The sequence below is a fragment of the Nyctereutes procyonoides genome, unplaced genomic scaffold, assembly GCF_905146905.1.
Source record: "Nyctereutes procyonoides isolate TBG_1078 unplaced genomic scaffold, NYPRO_anot_genome, whole genome shotgun sequence".
NCBI classification, from domain to species: Eukaryota; Metazoa; Chordata; class Mammalia; order Carnivora; family Canidae; genus Nyctereutes; species Nyctereutes procyonoides.
Window position 1 is genome coordinate 29,944,690 of NW_026575121.1, and position 23,139 is coordinate 29,967,828.

A 23,139-nucleotide genomic window follows, 5' to 3' on the forward strand; every position below is an offset into this window, starting at 1 on the left:
TCTAGAAAACTCAAAATTTAAGTTCTGGGTTCACTGTACAATATGCTTATATAAACACGTCTTTAAGTGAAACTTAGCATTAATGTGGACCTTCTCACAGAAATCATTACTAGATAATACATAAGGTTACTCTATCCAGAGCTCACTGTGAAAGAAATAACCTAGGTCAGTGTGAAATGAACAAGTGTTCATCACATAAATTATGCTTATCAGATAGTAAGTGAGATAGTAACAGACTTTGTCTTGCCTTGGGATATTCATTCTCATTATTAAGCATGTGATTAGGCTTTATCCAGAAAATGATAGCTCCCTATCAATTTAGTAAGGATAACAGGATCTGTTAAAAAGAGAAAAAATGGCAGAGGTTACCCCCAGAAAATATGAGAAAGACTATTTAATTCAGTTCTAATCCTATTTAACTTACAGCTCATTGTATACTGTCTTGGAGAGAGTTGAGGAAACAGGCTCTATCTCTATTTTCTTAGTAAATAAGATAATTTCAGAAAAAGAAAAAATGGTAGAAAGAAAATAAAAGAGAGCACTGATCTAGAGAGTCATGGAGTTAGGGAGATAAGGAGAAGGCTTGTGGATTTAGTTGTAGGAATCCTGGAAAGTCCATCTAAAGAGATAACATTTGGGCTGAGACTGCAGTGACATGGAAGAAACAGCCATGGGGGGATCAACTTAGATATTTTTAAAAATTTATTTGTTTTTTTTTTGTTTGTTTGGTTTTAAATTTATTTATTAATGAGAGACACACACAGAGAGAGAGGCAGAGACACAGGCAGATGGAGAAGCAGGCCCCATGCCAGGAGCCCGACATGGGACTCAATCCTGGGTCTCCAGGATCAGGCCCTAGGCTGAAGGCAGCACTAAACCACTGAGCCACCTGAGCTACCCTCAACTTAGATATTAAATGGCAACCACTTGCCCCAGGAACCAGCACTTGCTGCATGTCATCTTCCATCCTCTTTCTTCTAACCCAATGCCCCATGTTTCTCTGTCCTTTTAGACCAAAAGAGAAAAGAACATCCACGGAAAACAACAGTAGGAGGAAACAGGGAAACAGAACCAAATATTTTACATATGCAAAAGACAAAAGAAAAATTAAACTCTGATAGGAGAGCACAGAAATGAAAAAGGTGTACAAAAAGAGATAGAAGCATTTATTAAGTCCTATGTAGACAAGTAAAGGAAAGAGAATTGTTAACCTTATAAAACAGAAGGCTGAAGTGTGCTGCAAGCAGGTATGATACTATCAGACAGATTATGATGGCCAGGTGTCTCTTCAGTTCAAAGATACTTAAGTTTGCAGTGGTGTGTGAGGGATAAGCATGAGAACAAATGTCCTAAGTAGAGTCTGCCTAGACTTTTACAAATAAAACTACTCGTGTTTCGTTTTGAAACTTTTACCAGAATCCTCTCCATCTAAAAGCTTTTAGCCATCTATTTTAATGTGTATTCTTATCCCATGAGTTAATGTCAAAAATCATGAAGCTCTCTATGACCTCCTTGAGGCCAGGCACAGAAGCTTCTTATGAGAACACAGTTGTGAAATGGGCTTGCTTTCAGATTCATTTTTAAAAGATTTACACAGCACTCTGGAATGAGTTAAACAGAGCCAGCTTCAAATGCAGGTTACGTCAATTTCTATCTTGGTGGCTTTGGGCAAATTACTTAACTTCTCTGGGCTTCATTTTGGTATCTGAGAATGTGACTAATAGTAATACTTAACTCAAAGGATTTTCTGAAAGAGAGACAAAACAATATATATAAAAGCCCCTGCTTGTGGGTATGCTATCATCAGACAGGATGTAAATTAAACTTCCAGGATAGACAAGATCATGAGAGAGGCTATCACATTTTCATCTGCTCAGATACTTTCATACTCAGACAGAGTAACTAGGATAACAAAGGAAAAATACTTATGGAGAACATTTTCAACAAAATTAGATGAAAAATTCTCCTTAAATAAAATCTTTTAAAAATGGGATGCCTGGGTGGTTCAGTGGATTGAGTGTCTGCATTCAGCTCATGTTATGATCCTGGGGTCCTGGAAATTGAGCCCCATGGCAGGCTCCCTGCTCAGTGAGGAATCTGCTTCTTCCTCTTCCTCTCCCCTCTCCAGCCTCCTTCTCATGCTCTCTCTGACTCTCTCTCTCTAATAAAGAGATAAAATCTTCAAAAAGAAATGCTCCCTGATTCCAGAGTACAAATTGTTGAGGGCAATTTATTTAAGTGGATTAGCATTGACCAGAGGAGGAAAAACAGGTTGTTATTAACCTCAATAGCTCTGGAATCCAGAAATGGCCAACAAGTACCCTAAAAGAAGAGGAGCCACTGTGGGTGGAATTCTTGGCAAGTAGAGCAAAGAGCAAACTGAGAAACAGTAAAATATAGAAGCTTTGAAAGAATAATATTAATCAAAACCCAAAAAGCTTGGAAATGAGATTATTAAACAATAAGAGAATCGTAAGGAGAGTCACAAAGCTTAGGAAAGCCTTAGAAGAGGAAATAAAAGGAGAGGAATTGTATTCAGCAGTGAGGCTAAAACTACAAAAACAAACAAACAAAAACACACCTTAGAAATATTCAGATTTCTTTCCTTCCAGTAGGAAGGAAATCTGGAGATAAGGCTGGTATGGCACCCCCATTATATCATCAAAGACCTAGGCTCTATTTTTCTCTTCCACCAGCCTTAGTAAGGGATTGTCATTCAAAATGAAAGTCATTCAAAATTGTATATGTACTGATACTCCAGCCTTTGTGTCTTTATTTCAGACTAAATATAGGGAATGAAGTGACAACTAGAACCATGGTAATTGAGTCTTCCCCATTTTAAAAGTTTTCCCAGAAGACCAAGCCAACTTTTATTCACATCTCATTGACAAGATCTTGGTTATTCAAACACCTTCTCTGCAAGGGGATCTAGAAATGTCTTTCTTTTTTTTTTTTTTTTTTTTTTTATTGAGCACATTGCTGTCCTCCCCCAACAAATCAGACTAAAGAAGAAGTGGCAAAGGAACAAGTAACTAGCAGTGCTCAATTCTCAGTAAATGTCAACTCCTTTCTTAGTTGAGAAGTACAGATCAATGCCTGACAGAGAAGCAGGTAGCTATTCCAGAAAACCATTTAATTTTTGGTCTCGTGCTGAAAACCATAAATATATCACAGGTTTTCCAACCTGGTAAAAGTAGCCTTTGAGCAGAGTAGGAAAATGAATGTGCAGTTAATTTAGACTCAGATGCTGAACTGGGTTTTTCTGCAGTCCCTGCCTGTGTTCATTTTATCTCATCCTTAGCTTCTTCCTTAAGGCAATCGATCCTTAGTATTCACAGATGCCATATTTGAGAGTTTGTCTAAATGCTAACATTGATTTGCAATCCCAGAATTAATACTTGTGGTGATTCCATTAAGCCATTCATACACATGTACAAAGCAGCAAAAAATTCTAGTGTGCATGCTCACACTTGATTTTAATAAGGCTATCCTCTATCTTCTCATTTCATCTCTCTCACACTATAAACAGATATTATCCACTTTGCCATCTATACTGCCACCTTTTTCTCATTTTTGTTAGTGTTTTGTTGTTTAAATGGCCCCAAGTACACTGAAGGGCTGCCTAGTGTTCCTAAGTGGACAAAGGCTGCCATGTACCTTACAGAGAAAGTACCTCTGGTAGATAAGCTTCATTGAGGCATGACTTATAGTGTTGTTGGCCATGAGTTCAATGTTAATGAATCAACAATATGTATTCAATAAAGTGTCTTTATAAACAGAAACACACGTAGAACAAGGTTATGGATTGCTTAGTTGATAAAAATGTTCTTACCAGAGGCTAGTAGAAACTAAATCCTGTATGTCCTTGAGATGGTTCAGTATTCACTAAATCAGTGTTGGTGGCAATGTTATAGGACACTAACTACCAAGAATAATGCATATTGGCTATATATCTCTGCTTCTTTACCCCATAACTTTATAGAATGAAGCTTACAAAATCATTCTCAAGCCAGTCAGTAGACTTCACAGCAAATATTATGCTAAAGACTATTCAATATCCTACATAAATGCAAGGAGCTTTGGGAACACAAGATTACCAAAACCTATCACTTACTCTTTAGAAACTTATAGTTTATGACAGAGGCAAACATATACAGTTAGATGAAAAGTAGATTGTGCTTTTAATGCAATAAATATTTGCCTGTTTAATAAATTGGCAAGAATGGAGCTGGTACGTTCTTTTTAATTTCTCATTTAAAAATAAAAATTTAAAAATCTCATTAGCTAACTTTAACAAAAATCAGTTTCTCAAGAAGGTTCATACTATCATAATTTATCTTTACAAGTAACAAAGGGACTCATTGTTTAGGACATATAATTCAAGCAATAGATTTCAATTTTTGGAATACTTCTGCAGGAGTATTTCAACAAAAACAAAATCTTTCATTAAGTTAAATTTTAGTTCTGATATTGTCTTAGATTTATTCAAAATCTTTATTATAAACTTACAGCATCATAACTCCTGAATATTTTCTTTTTAGCAGTAATATAATTCTTATTTATGACTTCCATTTGTTCCTACTTCCTTCTCATCCTTCCTACTATATCTTCCCCAGCACCAGAAGCTTGTATCACCTAATGATATGAATCTAGTTATTCCAGTTACCCTCCAATCATTTCAGATGAGGTTGCCCTTGGCAACTTAATCTTTTACGTAACTGGCAAAATGTCATAAGACGTCCTTGACTATGTGTCATAGTGAAGCACCTTAAATAGGACTCTGCATATAATGTTTGGAATGAATTTCAATTTTCAGCTCAGTCTCTAGCTGAACAAGGGAATTAAAATGTTTTTCTACATTTCTTCCATGATATTTTGAATTTAAATGAATCATTCTACTTTTTATTATAGTATAACTGAAAGAAAATCTCCAAGCAAAGGATGATCCACTATTGCTGAATTTCAAAGAGAAATTGGACTGGGATAAAAATTGCCCCCTAAGGAGTAAGTTTTGTTTTCTGAGATATATTCTTATTAATGTCTCCTAACCACATCAGTGTCTGACTAGAGAGGGCATTGATACACCAATAATAGTGTTTTTTATTTTACCTAGAGCATAGTTACCACTAAATAGGAATGACATCAGCGGAGTGAGGATGTAAATTGTGACCAAATTAAATGCCTTATTTTGCCTTCATTGTTGGAGACACAAACCATATGGCCTCCATTCAAATATCTAGATTGATAAAACAGAAGACTGCAGTTTCCTTCAGACTGAGTCTTATTGACACTTAAATTTATGAAAGAGTTCTCAGAGTTTACAACAGAAACACGACAAAGGATTCTAACACTGAGCTTTCCCTTAGCTAACCAGCTCTGGTTTTGAAGCATGAGTGTGAACTAAACTTCCTTCCAATTGAATCACAACAATTGGGTCTCTGTTTTTGAAAGAGTACAATAACGCCTCCATTGTTTAGCGTTATCTGAACCACATATTTCTTCCATCTCTCTCTCTTCTTCAGTGGCCAGATTTCTAGCCACTGATGCTTCTTCTATGAGCTAGTTTGCATGATTAAATTCTCTAAATTATTCATTTCAATGTTTTTGCTTCAAAATATACTGTACTTTCTGCTATTTTTTAGAGCAGAATGTGAGGAATATGCTTGGGCCTCTAGGAATATAATGATTATGTGACACTGAAAGGCAAAATTATCCCCAGCCTTTCAACACACTAATAACACATTTAGTATCTCTGCTCCTTTTCTGCAGAGTTGAGAGTGGGAGACATTGTGCAGAGGAATTGGAGACCCATAGATCTCACAGAAAATGTATCTCACAATGGAACACTGACTTTATTCATTAGCCCAACTGTTTGAAAAGTACTTTTTCCAGGCCCTCTTACATGACAAATCGAGGGCAAGGAGGGTAAGTTACAAAGAAGGAAAACATGATCCTTGTTATTAGAAAAAATAAATGTACAGTAGGAGAATCATAGAAGCAAACAAGTTAGGAATAGAAGGAAATGTCAAATGAAGGTTTGAATCTAGAATTGTGGGAAGAGACAATGGTTTTAAATGCTATCCTCCTGGCCCTTGGGGAGAAGGTCAGTGGAGGATGGAAGATACATCAATGAAACAGAAAATCAGCTGTGTGTTTCCTTCATCTCTACCTCATCTTTAGGTGCCAAGCTTCTAGCCACTGGTGACTGTTCTATTGCCTCCTCTTCTGTTTTCCCATTTTTCTTCAGTTTCTTTTATTTTTCACCTGGTTAATGAGTCTCTGTAAATAAGTTTCTTTTTCTTTGTAGATCTGCCTACACAATGAAAATCTGAATTTGTCAGAGTCTTTGAAGGCCAACAGAAGAGCTTCTTTCTTCCCATGATAGAGCAACAGGGACAGTCTTAAGCATATTGAGTTATTGTTACATACCCAGAGTTTTGTTTCCTCACATTGAACAAAAAATGTCTAGTTTTAGTACTCTTTGAGTGTTTGACTTTGCAGGGAATTGTCTTATGGGTAACTGTATTACTGTTAACTTTCTATTTTAAAAAAGAAAGAAAAGAAGGTATTTTTTAAACTTAACAGTAAAGGTAGTTGTACTTTAAACCCGCAAGAACAGCTAGTTCACAGTCAAATCTTGGCACTTTTTTACTTATAAAAATTACTTTTCCAAAGATTAGAATTATGTATGTATTTTTCAAGTATTTTAACAGCCATGTAGTAAAGAAAAAGTTCACTCATGATGCCATTGTTAATTTTCAAGCATTTTCATTTCAGTCTGTGTGTGTCTGTGTGTAGTCCTGTGATTAGCTAGCTGTGCAGTGCATTTTTATGTAATTGGAATTAAACTGCCAACATTTTGTATTTTGCTCTTTTAATAAACTACATGTTAAAGGTGTACAATTGAGATGTTCTGATAGATACATTGGTAAACCCTCACCACAATCAAGATAATGAACATATGCAGCACTTCCCCAAATTCCTCAAGCCCTTTTATTATCCCTCCTGCCTAAACTTCTACCCTTCTACCATTACAAGGCAACAACTGACCTGCTTTCTGTCACTACAACTTATCTTGCATTTTCTAGAGTCTAGTATAAATAGGATCATGCACTCTGCTATAAATAGAACGTGCACTCTGCTATAAATAGGACGTGCATTCTGTATTCTCTTGGTGGGTGGTGGGTCTGGCTGCTTTCACTCAGGCATTCTAGTAAGTACATAGTATTATCTTACATTGCTTTCATTTGAATTTCCCTAATGGCCAAAGGTATTGAGCATGTCCTTTTATTATCATTGATCTATCATTTTGAATGAAATGTCTAGGCAAATTGTCCATTTTGCAAATGTGTTGTTTTCTTATTATTGAGTTTTGAAAGTGATGTGGAGCCACAAAGTGAACAGCCAAGAAAGAGTTCTTGAGACTTTTTGGTGCAAAAAAAGGTGTTTTTATTATAACATGAGGACAAGACCCATTGGCAGAAAGAGTTGCACTGTGATTGTGAGGTGTGACATATATTTTTAAGTTGAAGTGGGATAAAGATAATAGAAGTCTAAAGAGATTTCCACATGTTAAAGAAGACTTACAGGATCCTGGAGGTCTGGTTAGTGTCAAGGTAAGGTTGCTTTTTGTCTCTAGCAAAACATCAACATTAAGGCAACCATGAGTTCCTTGAGAAATGTCACACACTGCATCTCTCTGGGATCCAATGGACTGCAAGTTGTAAGGAAATTTAATTTTATCTCTATTTCTCTTGCATTTGTTTTCCTCATCAGAAAGTTCTTTTTCTATTTCGAATACAATTTTCTTCCAGACATTTGATTTGCAAATATTTTCTCCAAGTATGTAGTTTACTTTTTCATTATCTGAACAGAGTCTTAAAAAAAAAAACCCAGAAGTTCCTAATTTTGATGAAATCCAATTTAGCAGATTTTTTTTTTCATTTATAGATAATGTCTTAGGTGTCGTAACTAAGAAATCTTTGTCTAAGCCAAGGTCAAATTTTTCTCTCCTATGTTTTCTTCTAAAAGTTTTGTAATTTTAGACTTTCAGTCTATGATCCATTTGGTGTTAATTTTAGCATATGGTACAAGATATGGATTGAATCTTTCTCCTTATGTTTTTGCATAAGGATATACAATTGTTATAGTACTATTTGTTGAAAGATTATCTTTTCCCCCACTAAGTTTCCTTTGCACTTTTGCTCAAAACAGTTTTGTCTGTAAGTGTGTAATATATTTTTCAGCTCTATATTCTACTTGATTGATCTATTTCTGTTTTGATGCTATCACCACTTAATATGTGTACTTAAAAAGATTGTTGATATTACCAGTTGTAAGTCTATAGTCTTACTTACCATTTATCCTTAAAAACATGACTCCCATATGTTTTTGTCTTGTGCTGGACTCAGCCTCCCGATAGAAAATACTATCGCTATAAATGCCTGGAGGCACTTATCTGAGCCCCTGTGAACTTCACACAGACATATCCCCTTTCAGAACTATTACAACTGCATCACCCCTTGTAGTTTATATTTTGATTGCAAGATGACCTTCAGGAATAATTGTTAAGAAACATTAAAGAAAAAAAGAGTTTGAGATACCTGGGTGGCTCAGTGGTTGGGTGCCGGCCTTCTGCTCAGGTTGTGATCCCAGGATCTGGAATGGAGTCCCACATTAGGCTCCCTGTGAGGAGCCTGCTTCTCTCTCTGCCTATGTCTCTGCCCCTCTCTGTCTATGTCTCTCAAGAATGAATGAATGAATGAATAAATAAATAAATAAATAAATAAATAAATAAATAAATCTTAAAAAAAAAAGAAAAAGAAAAAAAAGAGTTTATTACTTATAAGCCCTGGACCATACAATGCATGCCAATGGGACACACAGCAAGGTAGCCCATAGAGAGAGAAAGGATTCACACTAGGCCTAGGGTTCTGCTTACATTGAAGTGGAGAGTCGGTTTCCAGGGCTCACTCATTACTGGCAAATTTAAAACATAAGAACACAATATTAAAAAGGCGTTTGTGATGAGCACTGGGAGTTGAATGTAAGTGATGAATTACTGAATTCTACTCCAGAAACTAATATTGCACTGTATATTAACTAATAAAATTTAAAGTAAAAAAATTAAAAAATAAAATATAAGCACATATTTGAAGTGTGAGAAAAGAAAAAAACAAATGGTCAGTTATTGAAATCAACCAAGATCTCAAAAACAAAGGAGCCTCAGTGGGGTAAGGAAGCCTGGCTCTTTATCTAATTATGATTGGCAACTTGTTAATTCCACATAGACTCTGTTGAAGCAGATGCCTCTTTGAAATGGATTCCTCTTTGAAGTGATTGCCTCCACAATCAAAGCTTAGGTCAGGCACTTGCATTACAAAGGAAGCCAACTATCAGGTTTTATAACTACAGTTATTTTGTTTTCCCTCATTTTTTGCCTTTTTTGGCTGAATTTAGTATATTTTATGATCCCTTATTATTATATTTGTTGGCTCACCTAGGTATAAATATTTTGGATGTTATTTGTTGGTTAATTACTTTCTTGTTTACAGTATATTTATTTTCACTGTCTACCCTCCAGATCATATACCATTGCACATATAGTATAAGAACCTTACAAAAATACATTTCCATTTCGTGTCTTCAAGCCTGTATAATATTCTTATCAGACATTTTATAGCTATGTGTTATAAAACCTCATAATACCTTATCATCTTTTAGCAATTAAAATTTTTTAAGATTTAAAAAAGAAAAATTTTAAATTTTAATTTTACTTATTGCTACATTTGCTGCTCTTTCTTCCTTTTTACAGATCCATATTTCCACCTGATATGCTTTGTCTTCTGTGTGACTTCCTTTAGCATTATTTGCAGCACATTTCAGTTGGTGATGACTTCTTTAGGTTTTACTGTTTGAGTACGTATTTTGCCTTTGCTTCTGAAAGATATTTTTGCTGGGTGTGAAACTCAAGGTTTACAGGGATTTTTTTTTTTTTTTTGCAATAAGATGTTACCTCTCTGTTTCCAAATAGAAATTTGCTATCACCATATTTACCCACACTGTACCTACTGTTTATTTTGTTTCACTGTTTTAAAGTGTTTTGTCTTTAACTCACTGGTCTTAAGCAATTCGATGATTATGTAGCCTAGTTTCTTCATCTTTCTTGTGCTTAGGATTCATAGATCCTTGGATCTGTACATTCACAGCTTTAATTGAATTTGGAGAATATTCAGTGTTTATTTCTTTGAATATATTTCCTCTATCTGTCCTTTCTCTTCTTTTAGGACTCCACTTACATATGTATTTAACTTCTCAAATTTCTTCCACATTTCATTGATCATGTTTAAATTTTTCTCAGTTTTTTTCTCACTGAGCTTCATTTTAGTTTCTTTTACTGTATCTTCAAGTTCATTAATATTTTCTTCTGTAGTATCTAATATGTCACTTATCCTGGGCAGTGTATTTTTTTCATATAAAACATAGTTTTCATCTCTACAAGTTCAATTTGGGTCATTTCATAAAATATATATTTTACATATTTCCACAGAATAAGTTCAATCTTCTTTCTTGAACATATGGAATATAGTAATAATAAGTATTTTGATATTTTTATTTACTAATATTCTCCTGTGTGTCATTTCTGGATCCATTTCAATTGATTGGTTTCTCTTCCTATTATGAGTTCCATTCCCTGCATATTTGAATGCCCAGTAATGTCTTTTATTTATGTGTTTGTTTGCTTGTTTAAATTCCAGTATAATTAATATACAGTGTTATATTAGTTTCATATGTACAATTTAGTAATTCAACAATTATATACATTACTTAGTGCTCATTACAAGAAGTGTACTCTTAATCCCCTTCATGCATTTCACCTATACCCCTTCTTCTCTGGTAACCATCAATTTGTTCTCTATGATTAAGAATCTATTTTCTTGTTCGTCTCCTTTTTTTGTTCATTTGTTTTGTTTCTTAAATTCCACATTTACATGAAATACTAAGATATTTGTCTTTCTCTGACTTATTTCACTTAGTATTATATCCTCTAGATCCAACCATGTTGCTGCAAATGACTAGTTTTTTTTTTTGACTGAGTAGTATTCCCTTATATATGTATACCACCTCATCTTTATCCATTCATGTGTGTTCATCTATGGATAAACACTTGGGATGCTTCTATATCTTAGCTATTGTAAATAATGATGCTATAAACATAAGGGTGTATATAGCTTTTCAAATTAGTATTTTCATTTTCTTTGGGAAAACATGCAGTAGTGCAATTACTGGATTCTATGGTAATTCTATTTTTAATTTTCTGAGGAACCTCCATACTGTTATCAAAAGTGGTTGCACCAGTTTGCATTCCCACCAACAGTACATGAGGGTTCCATTTTTTCCACTTCCTTGCCAACATTTGTTGTTTCTTGTGTTTTTATTTTAGCTATTCAACTGCTAGGAGGTGATAGCTCATTGTGAATTCGATTTGCATTTTTCTGATAATGAGTGATGTTGAGCATCTTTTCACATGTTTGCTGGCCATCTGTATGTCTTCTTTAGAGAAATGTCTTCATGTTTTCTGCCCATTCCTTAATTGGATTATTCTTTTTTGGTGTTGACTTGTATAAGTTCTTCATATATTTTGGATGGTATATATTTTGGATGCTTCATATATTTTGGATCCTGTGTCTCTAGCAGTTTTTTTTAAAGATTTTATTTATCTATTCATGGGAGACACAGAGAGAGAGAGAAGCAGAGACACAGGCAGAGGGAGAAACAGGTTCCATGCAGGGAGCCTGACGTGGAACTCAATCCCAGGTCTCCAGGATCACACCCTGGGCTGAAGGTTGCACTAAACTGCTGAGCCACCTGGGCTGCCTTGTCTTTTAGTTTTGTTGATAGTTTGCTGTGAAGGAGATTATATTTTGATATAGTCTCTATGGCTTATTTTAACTTTTGTTTCCCTTGCTACAGGAGCTATATGTGAAAAAAAAATGTTGCTAGAGCTGAAGGAAGAGAAATTCCTGCCTGTGCTCTCTTCAAGGATTTTTATGGTTGCAGGTTTCACATTTAGGTCTTTAATCCGTTTGGAGTCTATTTTTATGTATGGTGTAAAAAAATGGTCCAGTTTCATTCTTTTGCATGTAGGTATCCAGTGATCCCAACACCATTTGTTAAAGAGATTGTCTTTTCCCCGTTGCATATTTTTGCCTCCTTCATCAAAGATTAATGGGCCAAAGTTTTCTTCTGGGGTCTCTATTCTGTTCCATTCATCTGTATGTCTATTTTGTGCATCGGTTTTGATTAGCATAGCTTTATACTATATCTTAAAATCTAGGATTGTGATGCCTCCAGCTTTACTTTTCTTTTTCAAGATTGCTTTGGCTATTTAGATTCTTTTGTGGTTCCATACACATTTTAGGATTATTTGTTCTAGTTTTGTGAAAAAAGGCTGTATTTGTATTTTGATCAAGATTACATTAAATCTACAGATGGTTATAGGAGTCTATAGCAATTGCTAAACGTCCATAGAATGGACATTTTAACAATATTGTTCTTCCAATCCATGAGCATGGACTATCTTTCCACTTGTTTCTGTCATCTTCAGGATTATTTATCAATGTTTTATGTTTTAAAAAGTACAAATCTTTCACCTCCTTGGTTAAGTTTATTCCTAGGTATTTTATTAGTTTTTGGACAATTATAAATGAGATTTTTTTTTTCTTTTTCAAAAAAGTGATTTTCAAGTTTTTTTAGGTAACCTCCATATGCAGGGTGTGGCTCAAACTCACAACCTCAAGATCAAGAGTTTCATATTCTCCTGACTGAGCCAGGTAGACATCCTGGAATTGTTTTCTTAATTTCTCTTTCTATTACTTCATTATTAGTGTATATAAATGCAATAGACCTCTATATGTTGACTCTGTGTCCTGAGACGTCACTGAATTCATTTATCAGCAATAGTAGTTTTTTGGTGGACTCCTTAGGGTTTTCTATATATATATAGTATCATGTCATCTGCAAATACTGAAAGTTTTACTTCTTCCTTATCAATTTGGATACCAATTATTTCTTTGTATTGCCTGATTGCGATTGTTAAAACTTCTAGTACTATGCTGAATAAAAGTGGTGAGAGTGGGCATCCTTTCAGTTTTTCATTATTGAGTATAATGTTAACTATGGGTTTTTCATATTATGTTGAGTGATGTATGTTCCCTCTAAACCTACTTTGCTGCATGTTTTTTATTATGAATGGGTATTGTATTTGTCAAATGATTTTTCTGCATCTATTGAAATGTGCATATGGTTTTTAACCTTTTTTATTAATGTGATATATCACATTGATTGACTTATGAATCTTGAATCATCCTTGCATGCCAGGAATAAATCACACTTGATTCTTGTGAATGATTTTTTAATGGTTTTTTTTTGGATTCAGTTTGTTAATATTTTTGTCAGGATTTTTAATTTTTTTAATTTGAGATTTTTCTTGCTTCTTGAAGTAGCCCTATATTACTATAAACTTTCTTCTTAGAATAGCTTCTAGGGCATCCCAAAAATTTTAGATTATTTTGTTCCTATTTTCATTTATCTCCATGCATTTTTTTATGTCCTCTTTGATTTCTTGGTTGACCATTGTTTAATTGGGTGTATTATTTAATCTCCACATATTTGTATTCTTTCCAGATTTTTTCTTGTGGGTGATTTCTAGTGCTCAGAAAAGATGCATAGTATGACTCCTACCATATTGATGTAGCCTCCTCTCTATGATTAACTGTGGGAAGTCTGTCCTACTGTCTTCAGTTTGTCTTCTGGGTTATTTACACTGATGTGGTTTTATCAAGTTGTATCTATGGATGAGGTAAGCCCAAGATCCTCCTACTCTACCATCTTCCCCAGAAGTCCTCCAATGCCTAAGAATTTCTGATTAAATATCAGACATTGTTTACTCTTGTAAAGAGTTTTTGGCATTTCTCTCAGTATTCGTATGTTTAGTTTTTGTACACTATCAACTTACTTACTCAGTTTGATATTTCAGTAATAATTTAGGGGCCAGTAATAATTTAGTATAAAGTTAATTTTTTCCCACTATTAAGACTAGACATTTCTAAAGTACTCTAATTGATGATCTATGAAGTCTAAATATTTCAAAGCTTTCTGAGAACAGATACTAGTCCTCATCCTATCCAGTCTGAGTACTATGTTTTTATATGGTTCTTTTCTTCAGGTACTAGAAGAGTCCTTGCATGCATGAGCTAATCAGAACTCAAATGAACATTGAAAGGGACCATCTGTAAGTCTTAGTATTGACTCTCTGTGCAACTTTTCCTCTATGGTACTCTATAATGCACATACTATCTGTCTGGCTTCCTGAAACTCCCAGTTTGGGTTCTTCAACTTAAAGAAACCTGTAGGTTTAGCCTGAATTTTGTTTTCCTAAACCATAGCTTGAAAACCTTCTCCAGGTAGCAAGTTGGGGAAAAGCATAAGGCTTACTTCATTTGCTTCCTACCTTTCAGGGATCGTCATTTTTCATAACCTGCTATCTTGTAACGTGAGTACCACTGTACATATGCTTTCAGGCATTTTAGTTGTTTTAGGCAGCAAAGTAAATCCAGACCATGTTATTCTATCTTGAACAAAATATGAGTCTCAGTGCTTTTTTTTTTGACTTTGTATTATGGAATAAACTTTTGCCTGTGTCATTAAAAATTGTTCAAAAACATTTACAATCTATTTAGAATATTTTACTGTGTGGATGCAGCATAGTTGTAAAAATTTTCCAATACAAATAATCTATGGTCTTTCTTTTTGCTCTTTTTTGGCATAGAATTGTCTATCTAGATTGTTTTCATAGAAATAGAGTAACTAAGTCCAAAAAATTGAACATTGTATTATTTTCCTATGGCTGCTTTAACAAAGTACCACAAACTGCATGGCTTAAATAATATATTTTATCATTTCACAGTTCTAGATGCTGGAATTCTGAAATCAAGGTTTCAGCAAGATTGGTTCTTTCTGAGAGATATGAAGGAAAATCTTTTCCATTAGTCTCTTCTAGCTTCTAGTGATTTGCTGACAATCTTTGGCATTCTTTGTTTGATTTCTGTCTTCTGACCTTCATATGGCATCTTCCCTAGGTAAGTGCTTGTGTCCAAGTTTCCCCTTTTATAAAGACATCAGTCATATTGACCTAAGGGTCCATCATACTCCATATGATTTTATCTTAACTATTTATCTCTGCGACAATTCTACTTTTAAGTAAGTTCACTTTCTGAGGAACTAGAAATTAGGGTTTCAACATAGGTATTTTGGTAGGACACAATTCAAACCATAAAAAAGACATATTTAAACCCTATTATATTACTTCCAAATTGATTCTAGATGGGTTATAACAACAGACAAATTATATATTAAATATACTTTTTTTGCACAAGAATTTAAGCAACTTGCAAAAAAATTGAAGAATTGAGAAAAGTAATTTTCACCATGTAAAGTATTGTAAATCAGCAGTGTATTGCTATATAGGTTCATTCTTCTATAAGTATTTTATAAGCTTCAAAAAATATTATAGCACTTTGCCATTCCCGTTCTCTGAACTCTTTAGCCTCCCTGTGGTTCCACTCTAAATTAGAAGTGTTTTCAATTGTCTATTGACGTCTCTTTCAAGTGAACTTTCTTTAGCTTATTTAATTTGTCTCTTTTTTTCAACTTGTTTTTACAGGTAAATGTTGAAAAAGAATGTGTGCTTGTCCTGAAAGAAAATGAACTCTATCAGCAAATATAGTGTGGCTTTTCTAAATTGAATTGAACTAGATCAGCAAGTGTTATTTTTAAGAGTATTTGTCCTAATGTCCATGAAATATTAGCAAACAATGGAAGTTAGATTAATTCCAATAACTGCATATTCACTGAATACCCCCCACTCTCATTTCTGTAGGTGTACAGGGTTCAAGTAAACCTGAACTGAAATTTAGAATACCTGAATTTCCACAATTTTCTGGTGAAATGAGTAGTCAAGAATTGATTTGCATAAAGGTTGAAACTGATATGAATGAAAGTATCAGTCCTGGTACTGGTGGTGAGAAGATAAGGAGTGAGGATGACAAAATGATAATTTTCTCAGATATGGTCTTCCCACATCCTCTTTCACTTCAACCCTTACAATAAATTGTCAGTGTATTAATGCTAGTGTTATCCTATTACTAAGACTAAGGAACGTAGGATTACCAAAATAACCAAAAATAATTCAGATTATTCATTTAACAGTATTTAATAACTACTCTATACCCCAGACTGTGCTAAGTAATAAATATACGGTGGTAAAAAAAAGAGTCTGGGTTTCCCTGAATCTTAAAATCTAGTCAAGAGAGAAACAGTAGGAAAAAAGAAAAAAAAAAGACTTAGATATACTAATTACTAATGAAAATAATAATGATTTATATGAAAACAGAAGCAACTTAATTCAGATTGGAAGATATGATAAGGGTCACTTCAAGAAGTAAACTTCAAGCTAGTATTTGAAGAACGAGTAAGCATTTGCCAGGAACAAGTGGAAAGAAGGATCTTTCAGAGAATAGGAAGGAATATAGACATTGACTTAAGAAAAAATTTAATGTATTCAAATAATTAAAAGGCAACATGGCTGGAATAGAATGATCAGGACTAATGAGACCATGTTGATGAAAAAGGCCAGGGTATGATAATGTAGAACATTGCTCAGGCATGTTTACAATTTGGGGTTTCATTCTAAACTACTACAATGGCTAGTAATTTTTAAAAGTGTATAAAATAAGTGTAGGACATGGCTAACTTAACTGTTAGAAGAGAATTGGTTGATGACAAAAGAGGAAACAGTAAGTCAAAGCAAGAGAGTGGTGGCAATTGGTATCACACAGAGTATATAGAAAACATATATACTTTTGAAGAAGCACTGGAATCATCAGGGAAAAGAAGAGCCATTTTTTATTTGATGCAACAAGTGAAGAGAGGCAAAGAGAAATTTCAGAGATCCTCTAGTTCTCTGGCTCAAGGCACTAGGTTGTTTGATGCTAATTACCTATGATAAAGGAAGCAGTGTAAGGTGAAGATTGACTCAAAGATGAAGAGTTCAGTTTTAGATATGTTAAGGAACTGAAGTTGCCTGTTTGATATTCATGAGATGTCGAGGAGAAAGTGACTAAAGGTCTAGAGATTCTAAGAGTGGCTTGAAATGGGAGCACAAATTTGAGAGTCGCCACCACAGAAATGTTATTGAAGACCAAGGAGACAGATAGGATCACCTAGTGAGAAAATCTAGTACAAAAACTGAAGACAGTCCAAGACCAACCTCTGTAGAACTCCAAAATTTAATGAATGTATGGAGCACAAAGCAACTGCAGAGGAACATTTCAGAGGTCAGAAGACAATAGTTAAGAAAATGTGGTGTCTAGACAACAAGAAAAAAGAGATATAGTGTGCTAATGGCTAAAAGGCTATTGCATTTTGGTACATAGAGGCTTCTGTGGCTTTAGAAAGAGCTGTATTTTTGAAAAGTAGGGGGAGAATCCCTAATGATATGAATTAAAAAGGGAAAAATAAGTAGGAAGGTAGAAACAGTATAGCAGATGATGCTTATGAGAGACTCTGTGTTATACAGGGAAGAAACAAAAAAGTAGAGCAGGTATATATATATACAATGGAATACTACTCAGCGACCAAAAAAAAAGAAATCTTGCCATTTACAACAATATGGATGGAACTAGAGCGTATTATGCTAAGTGAAATAAGTCAATCAGAGAAAGATAATTATCATATGGTCTCACTCATATGTGGAATTTAAGAAACAAAACAGAAGATCATAAGGGAAGAGAAGAACAAATAAAACAAGACAAAATCAGAGAGAGAGACAAACTGTAAGAGACTCTTAATCATAGAAAACAAATTGAGGGTCACTGGAGGGGAGGAGGGGAGGGAGAAGAGGTAATTGGGTGATGGACATTAAGGAGGGCATGTGATGTAATAAGCCCTGGGTGTTATATACAGCTGATGAATCACTGATCTCTACCTCTGAAACTAATAAAAAATAAATAAATAAAAGATGCTTGGAAAAAATAAAATAAAGCAATAACAGATAAATAAAGAGATGATTAAGTTAAAATGAGCCCATTTGGGTAGTTGCTACTCCAAACTGACCAGCATCCTTTTAAGAAGAGGAAGTTTGGACACAGAGAGACACCAGGGATATACACAGAGGAAAGATCATGTGGGGACACAGGAGGGAAGTGGCTGTCTACAAGTCAAGCAGGAAGGCCTCAGAGAAACCAAACCTGCTGATAGCTTGTTCCTGATCTTGGACTTCTAGCTTCCAGAAATGACACAATAAATCTCTGTTGCTTAGGGGAAAAAAAGGCAGAGCAGACCAGAAAGGATATGGAATCAAGGAAAGTTTTGGTTTTGTCTTTTTAAAAAGATATGAATTATCAGAGCTGATTTATAAGTTGTTAGGGAAGATCCTATTGATGAAATAGACTGAATATGCAAGTGGAGAAGAAATGCCCAAAAAGTGAAAGTCAAAAATTAAGAGGTACTGGTATTTGCCAAGAGTGGTACTTTCCTTTTGCTTTAATAAAAAAGAGGAAAAGACTCAGATGGTCCCAGCAAATGGAAACTTGGTAAAGCTGGATGAGATTATACAGAAAAGAATGAAAGCCAAAGATCTTCTAACATTTTTTAGCAAATGTGATATGATCTCACTAATTACAAAATATTTAAAAATAAACCATTATTTGCATAATTTATATATATATGCACATTCTACTTTTTATAAAAATAAAATAAACAACAAATACCGTTAAATATACAATTAATTGGGCAAGGGAATTGTCCTCTTTGACATGTTGTCTTATAAAGTAGATCTTGTATTATAGCGTCTAAATAACTTAATTTTTTTTTTATTTGAGAGAGAAAACCTGAGCAGGGGAGGGGCAGAGGGAGAGGGAGAAGCAGACACCCCACTGAACAGGGAGCCTGACCCAGGGCTTGATCCCAAGACCCTGGGATAATGACCTGAGCCCAAGGACTTACTGAGCCACCAAGTCGCCCCCTAAATGCCTTAAATTTTAAGGACAGAAATAAAAGCCCAATTTATGTGAATGTCTGAGAGTACATTTGATGAAATATGCTGCTAGAAACCATCAAAAGTTGAAGGGCTTATGGCTCTAATATAAAGCCAGCTTTATTCCATCTGTAGAAATCTGGTAAATATGCAACAAAATATAATAGTCCCAATAAAAGATGTTGTTTTCCATTGTTTTCCTCCCCCACAATCTTACATTTGCAGAGGATTTTTGTTTGGTCTTCTCTGTTTAGAAAAATACATTGGCAAGGAGCTATTACATAATATTGGCTTACCATGACAAGTCAGAAAGAAGTAACTTCTTCCTACGTTGTTTACTTTAAACATTTATTCTCACCTTTTTCTTTTCATCTTTAGATTTTGACTGAAAAAAAATCAGTTTTAGTTCCATTAAGAACCAAATGACTCATTAGGCTTAGTTGCTATGATAGATTTCACTCCCCCCTTTTCTCCCTCCCTCTTTCCCTTCCTTTCGTCTTTGTTTTTTCCTTCATTTCTTTTCTTTTCTTTTTTTTTTTTTTTTTTGACCTACCATCCTGCCTGAAGATTTGAAGATGAGAAGATGTTTATTCCAAAATATCATTCGGAAAGTTCACATTATTGCAATATTGGCTACCTGAAAAGTGAGCCTGAATATCTTTCAAGGCCACGTTTAATTTTCTGATTCAACATCATTCTAAAATGATCAATATCCTCATAAATAAGTTTGGAATCAGGAAGAAGAGAAAACTTGTCAGCAATTGCATGTGTGGCCCAATTAGCCAAGGCAACTTTGTTACTTTTCAGTTGGATTTACTGTCTGACATTTGTGCAGGAAGTCCATACACTAGCTTTATTTTGGAGTTGCACTTGGAAAGCTGCCCAGGGTAGAAATCTTAATTGGAGATCCTCTGGAATTGGCAATACCAAGAAATGCCAGGATAGTTTTCCGGACAAGAGACCAATAGGGCTGCTTGTACTAAGTAAGTTTACTTATTTGGGACTTTTAGTAAAATTGTAAAAATAAGAAACTATTATAGAATTATAGAAAGGAAGACTAGTATTTTCCAACTCAATTAAACCTAAATCAATACCAACTAACTCCAAAAAGTAATTTCAAAAAGTTATCTTATCTCTTCCCCTATTTTAAACATATTCATTAAACTATATACTTCTATGTAAATGGCAGCTAAATTCCTAAAATATGTTATCAATATTCTTAAACATCTTCAGAAGTGATAATCATGCAATCTCCTTTCTTTGCTGCTCCAGAGATTCATAGTTAGGATATTTCTCTACTTATATTTAGCAAAGCATTACATATTGCAACTTAAATTGACTCCTTCTTATTCTGACTTTAATGAGGATTATCTTCCTTAAAAATTATCACTCATTTTTCAGAATCCCATCAGAACAAATCAAAACCAAGCCAAATTAGAGTAGTCAACATATTTCTATAGAGGTGCAGAGGAGATTTTCTTAATGCTTTTCTCAGCTTTTATAAGAAATGTAACTTAATTGAATTTTCAGTAACTGTCAACATTGGTAAGGAGGAAATTATTACAACCTTATATGTATTTTATGATTTCTCTGAAATGAAATAATCTCAGACTGTAATATTATTCTTGACAATGAATGACTTGGCATCAGGATTAAATACAGGGATAAATCTACTATTGGGAAGCTAAGACTTCAAGAAGGAAAGGGATTCTTGAGTTAGCTTTTAAAGATTGAGAAAAGTTCAGAAGGCAGAAATTCTGAATGCTATTCTCAGTTCAGGGAACCATGATGTAGGGTCATTGTGAATATCTCTTAAAAATCCATTAGTTTATGTTGCTCCTGTCTGAGTTACTACTAGATCCTTGTTCTCCTGTTTCTGTTATATTTTCCATGTTCTCAGCATCAGCCTACCTACTTTTTCCCTTCTGCTTTTCATGGTGCCTGAAATCAAGGAAGTAATTTGGAAAGTTATTGCAGTAGGTATCAGGATTCTCCCATTTGGCAATATCACATGGTTATATGAAAGTATGCGTGATGTAATGCAAGTTATTTGCCACCAAAAATAATTCATGTCATTATTTCTCTTAAAAAAGGAAAAAATGAAAGACATATAGAACTTGAAGAGATATAGAACTTCTTGTCATGAGGGCAAGAAGATTTGCATTAAGCATGTTACCAAACATCTTCATAAATCTTTTGTTTTTATTCAAGTGTAATTAACATATAGTGTTATATTAATTTCAGTTGTACAATATTGTAACTCAATAATCCTATACATTTCTCAGTGCTCATCAAAATAGGTGTACTCTCAATCTCCTTTATCTATTTCACCCATCCCTCTACCTACCCCTTCTGGCAACAACCAATTTGTTGTCTATAGTTAAGAGTCTGTTTTTCTGTTTCTCTTTTTTTGTTTGTTTGTTCATTTGTTTTGTTTCTTAAGTTTTGCATATGAATTGAATCATGGTATTTTTCTCTGGCTGGCATATTTCACTTAGCATTATACCTCTAGGTCCATTCATGCTGTTGCACTTGGCAAGATTTTGCTCTTTTTTTACAAGTGAGTAATATTCCATTTTATGTATCTACCACATATTCTTTATCCATTCATTTCAAATGTCATCTTTCTGGTAAGATAGGCTTTCTATCAGTAAGGTTAAGTAATACTAAGTAGAATGTGTGAGCAAGGAAGAAAATAACTTTTATAGAAAAATAATTAAATGTTTATATATAATTTGTTGTTTACATGTATATAATTATATATTATATAAATTGCTACATATACACACACAAAAAAGACTGTATATGATGTGTATACACAAGTATGAATATTTCAAATGATATCCTAAACAATTATTATTATAATTTCCTTTTTCAGAACACAACTTTCTTTTTGTTAAACACAAAAACAGAATGTTCTTTTTCACTCTTAAGCAGAAAGTATTTTGCAACTTCACAGGAGAGAGTCTTAGGAATGATAAATCAAATCTAAGCCCATCGCATATGATAGGATTGTCAACAAGATGACTTTTGGCCTTTTATGTCATGTTGTAAATGAAACGGCTGCTTGACTGACTATCTGAGATGAAAACCAGCTGTGTAATGGTTAGTTACTCATTGCATTTTAATTATTGCTTGCTATCCATAAGAGAGGATTAAAATTGTCATAAATGTTTGCTAATTAACTAAAAAATATGGAAAGTATTTTATACTTGGAAACATTTTTTGACCGAGTGCATGTTGATATCAGAGGGAAAAAACTCTCCTACAACACTGTCCTCAGGCTATTGTCTAATAAAACTTCAATTAACAATGTGAACTTGATCTGTATTAGTATTAAAAAGATAACTCTGAGTTAAAATTACAGCATTTTTTTCATTTCTAATATATTTTGTTAACAAAGTAAAGATATCCAATTCACAACATCTCAGCAGAAAATGCTCAAAGTGTTTAAACCATTTCACTGAGGAGGTAAAATTAGGCTTATGTGCAAAAGGAGCAACTCAACTGAAATTTTAAGAGCTTGATATGCATATTAAAGGCAGTGATAAATTATATTGTGGATGTTTTTGCATTCCAGAAACTGAGGAACAGCCCAGATCTATTTTTATCTATCAGGACTATTGTATAGCAATTTGATAGTTCCAAACAATTAGCCAGTATATATTTTTGAAAGATATTTTCTCTCTTTTATTTTTCAAACTGTGAAATGACTCAAAGAAAACTTTTGCTAAGAAAACAAACTGAGTGTAAAAGGAATGAATTAAAGTTCAAGAAATCTGAATATACCCTTCTTTCTCTGACTTTGCTGTGGCTATATGGAAAAGCCTTTCCATTTGCATTTAGATGTGATTTCCCCAGTGAAAAGCCAGATATGCTCTGTCCTAGTTTGGAGAAATGATTTGGGTCTTTAGGTCTGACTTAATTTATGTAGAATGAAAAAGCCTTTTCCTGAGTAGAAATATCAGTAAAATTAAATTCTTAGTGTTTTGTGTTTGTTTTTATTTTCATTATTTCTATAGTATTTTTATATTTACATTACT

At 34.0% G+C, this 23,139-nt stretch overlaps 1 long non-coding RNA gene across 2 annotated transcripts; it reads left to right on the forward strand.

The window, feature by feature from the left end:
• The first annotated feature begins 7,168 nt into the window (after positions 1 to 7,168).
• On the forward strand, positions 7,169 to 22,834 carry LOC129516306 (uncharacterized). Of its 2 annotated transcripts, none has more exons than XR_008665743.1 (5): positions 7,169 to 7,213; positions 13,687 to 13,861; positions 14,228 to 14,293; positions 14,969 to 15,140; positions 15,725 to 22,834. It is a non-coding gene; the product is annotated as an uncharacterized LOC129516306 (long non-coding RNA). The 2 variants fall into 2 exon arrangements; XR_008665742.1 differs by lacking the exon at positions 7,169 to 7,213 and adding an exon at positions 9,832 to 9,918.
• The last annotated feature ends 305 nt before the right edge of the window (positions 22,835 to 23,139 follow it).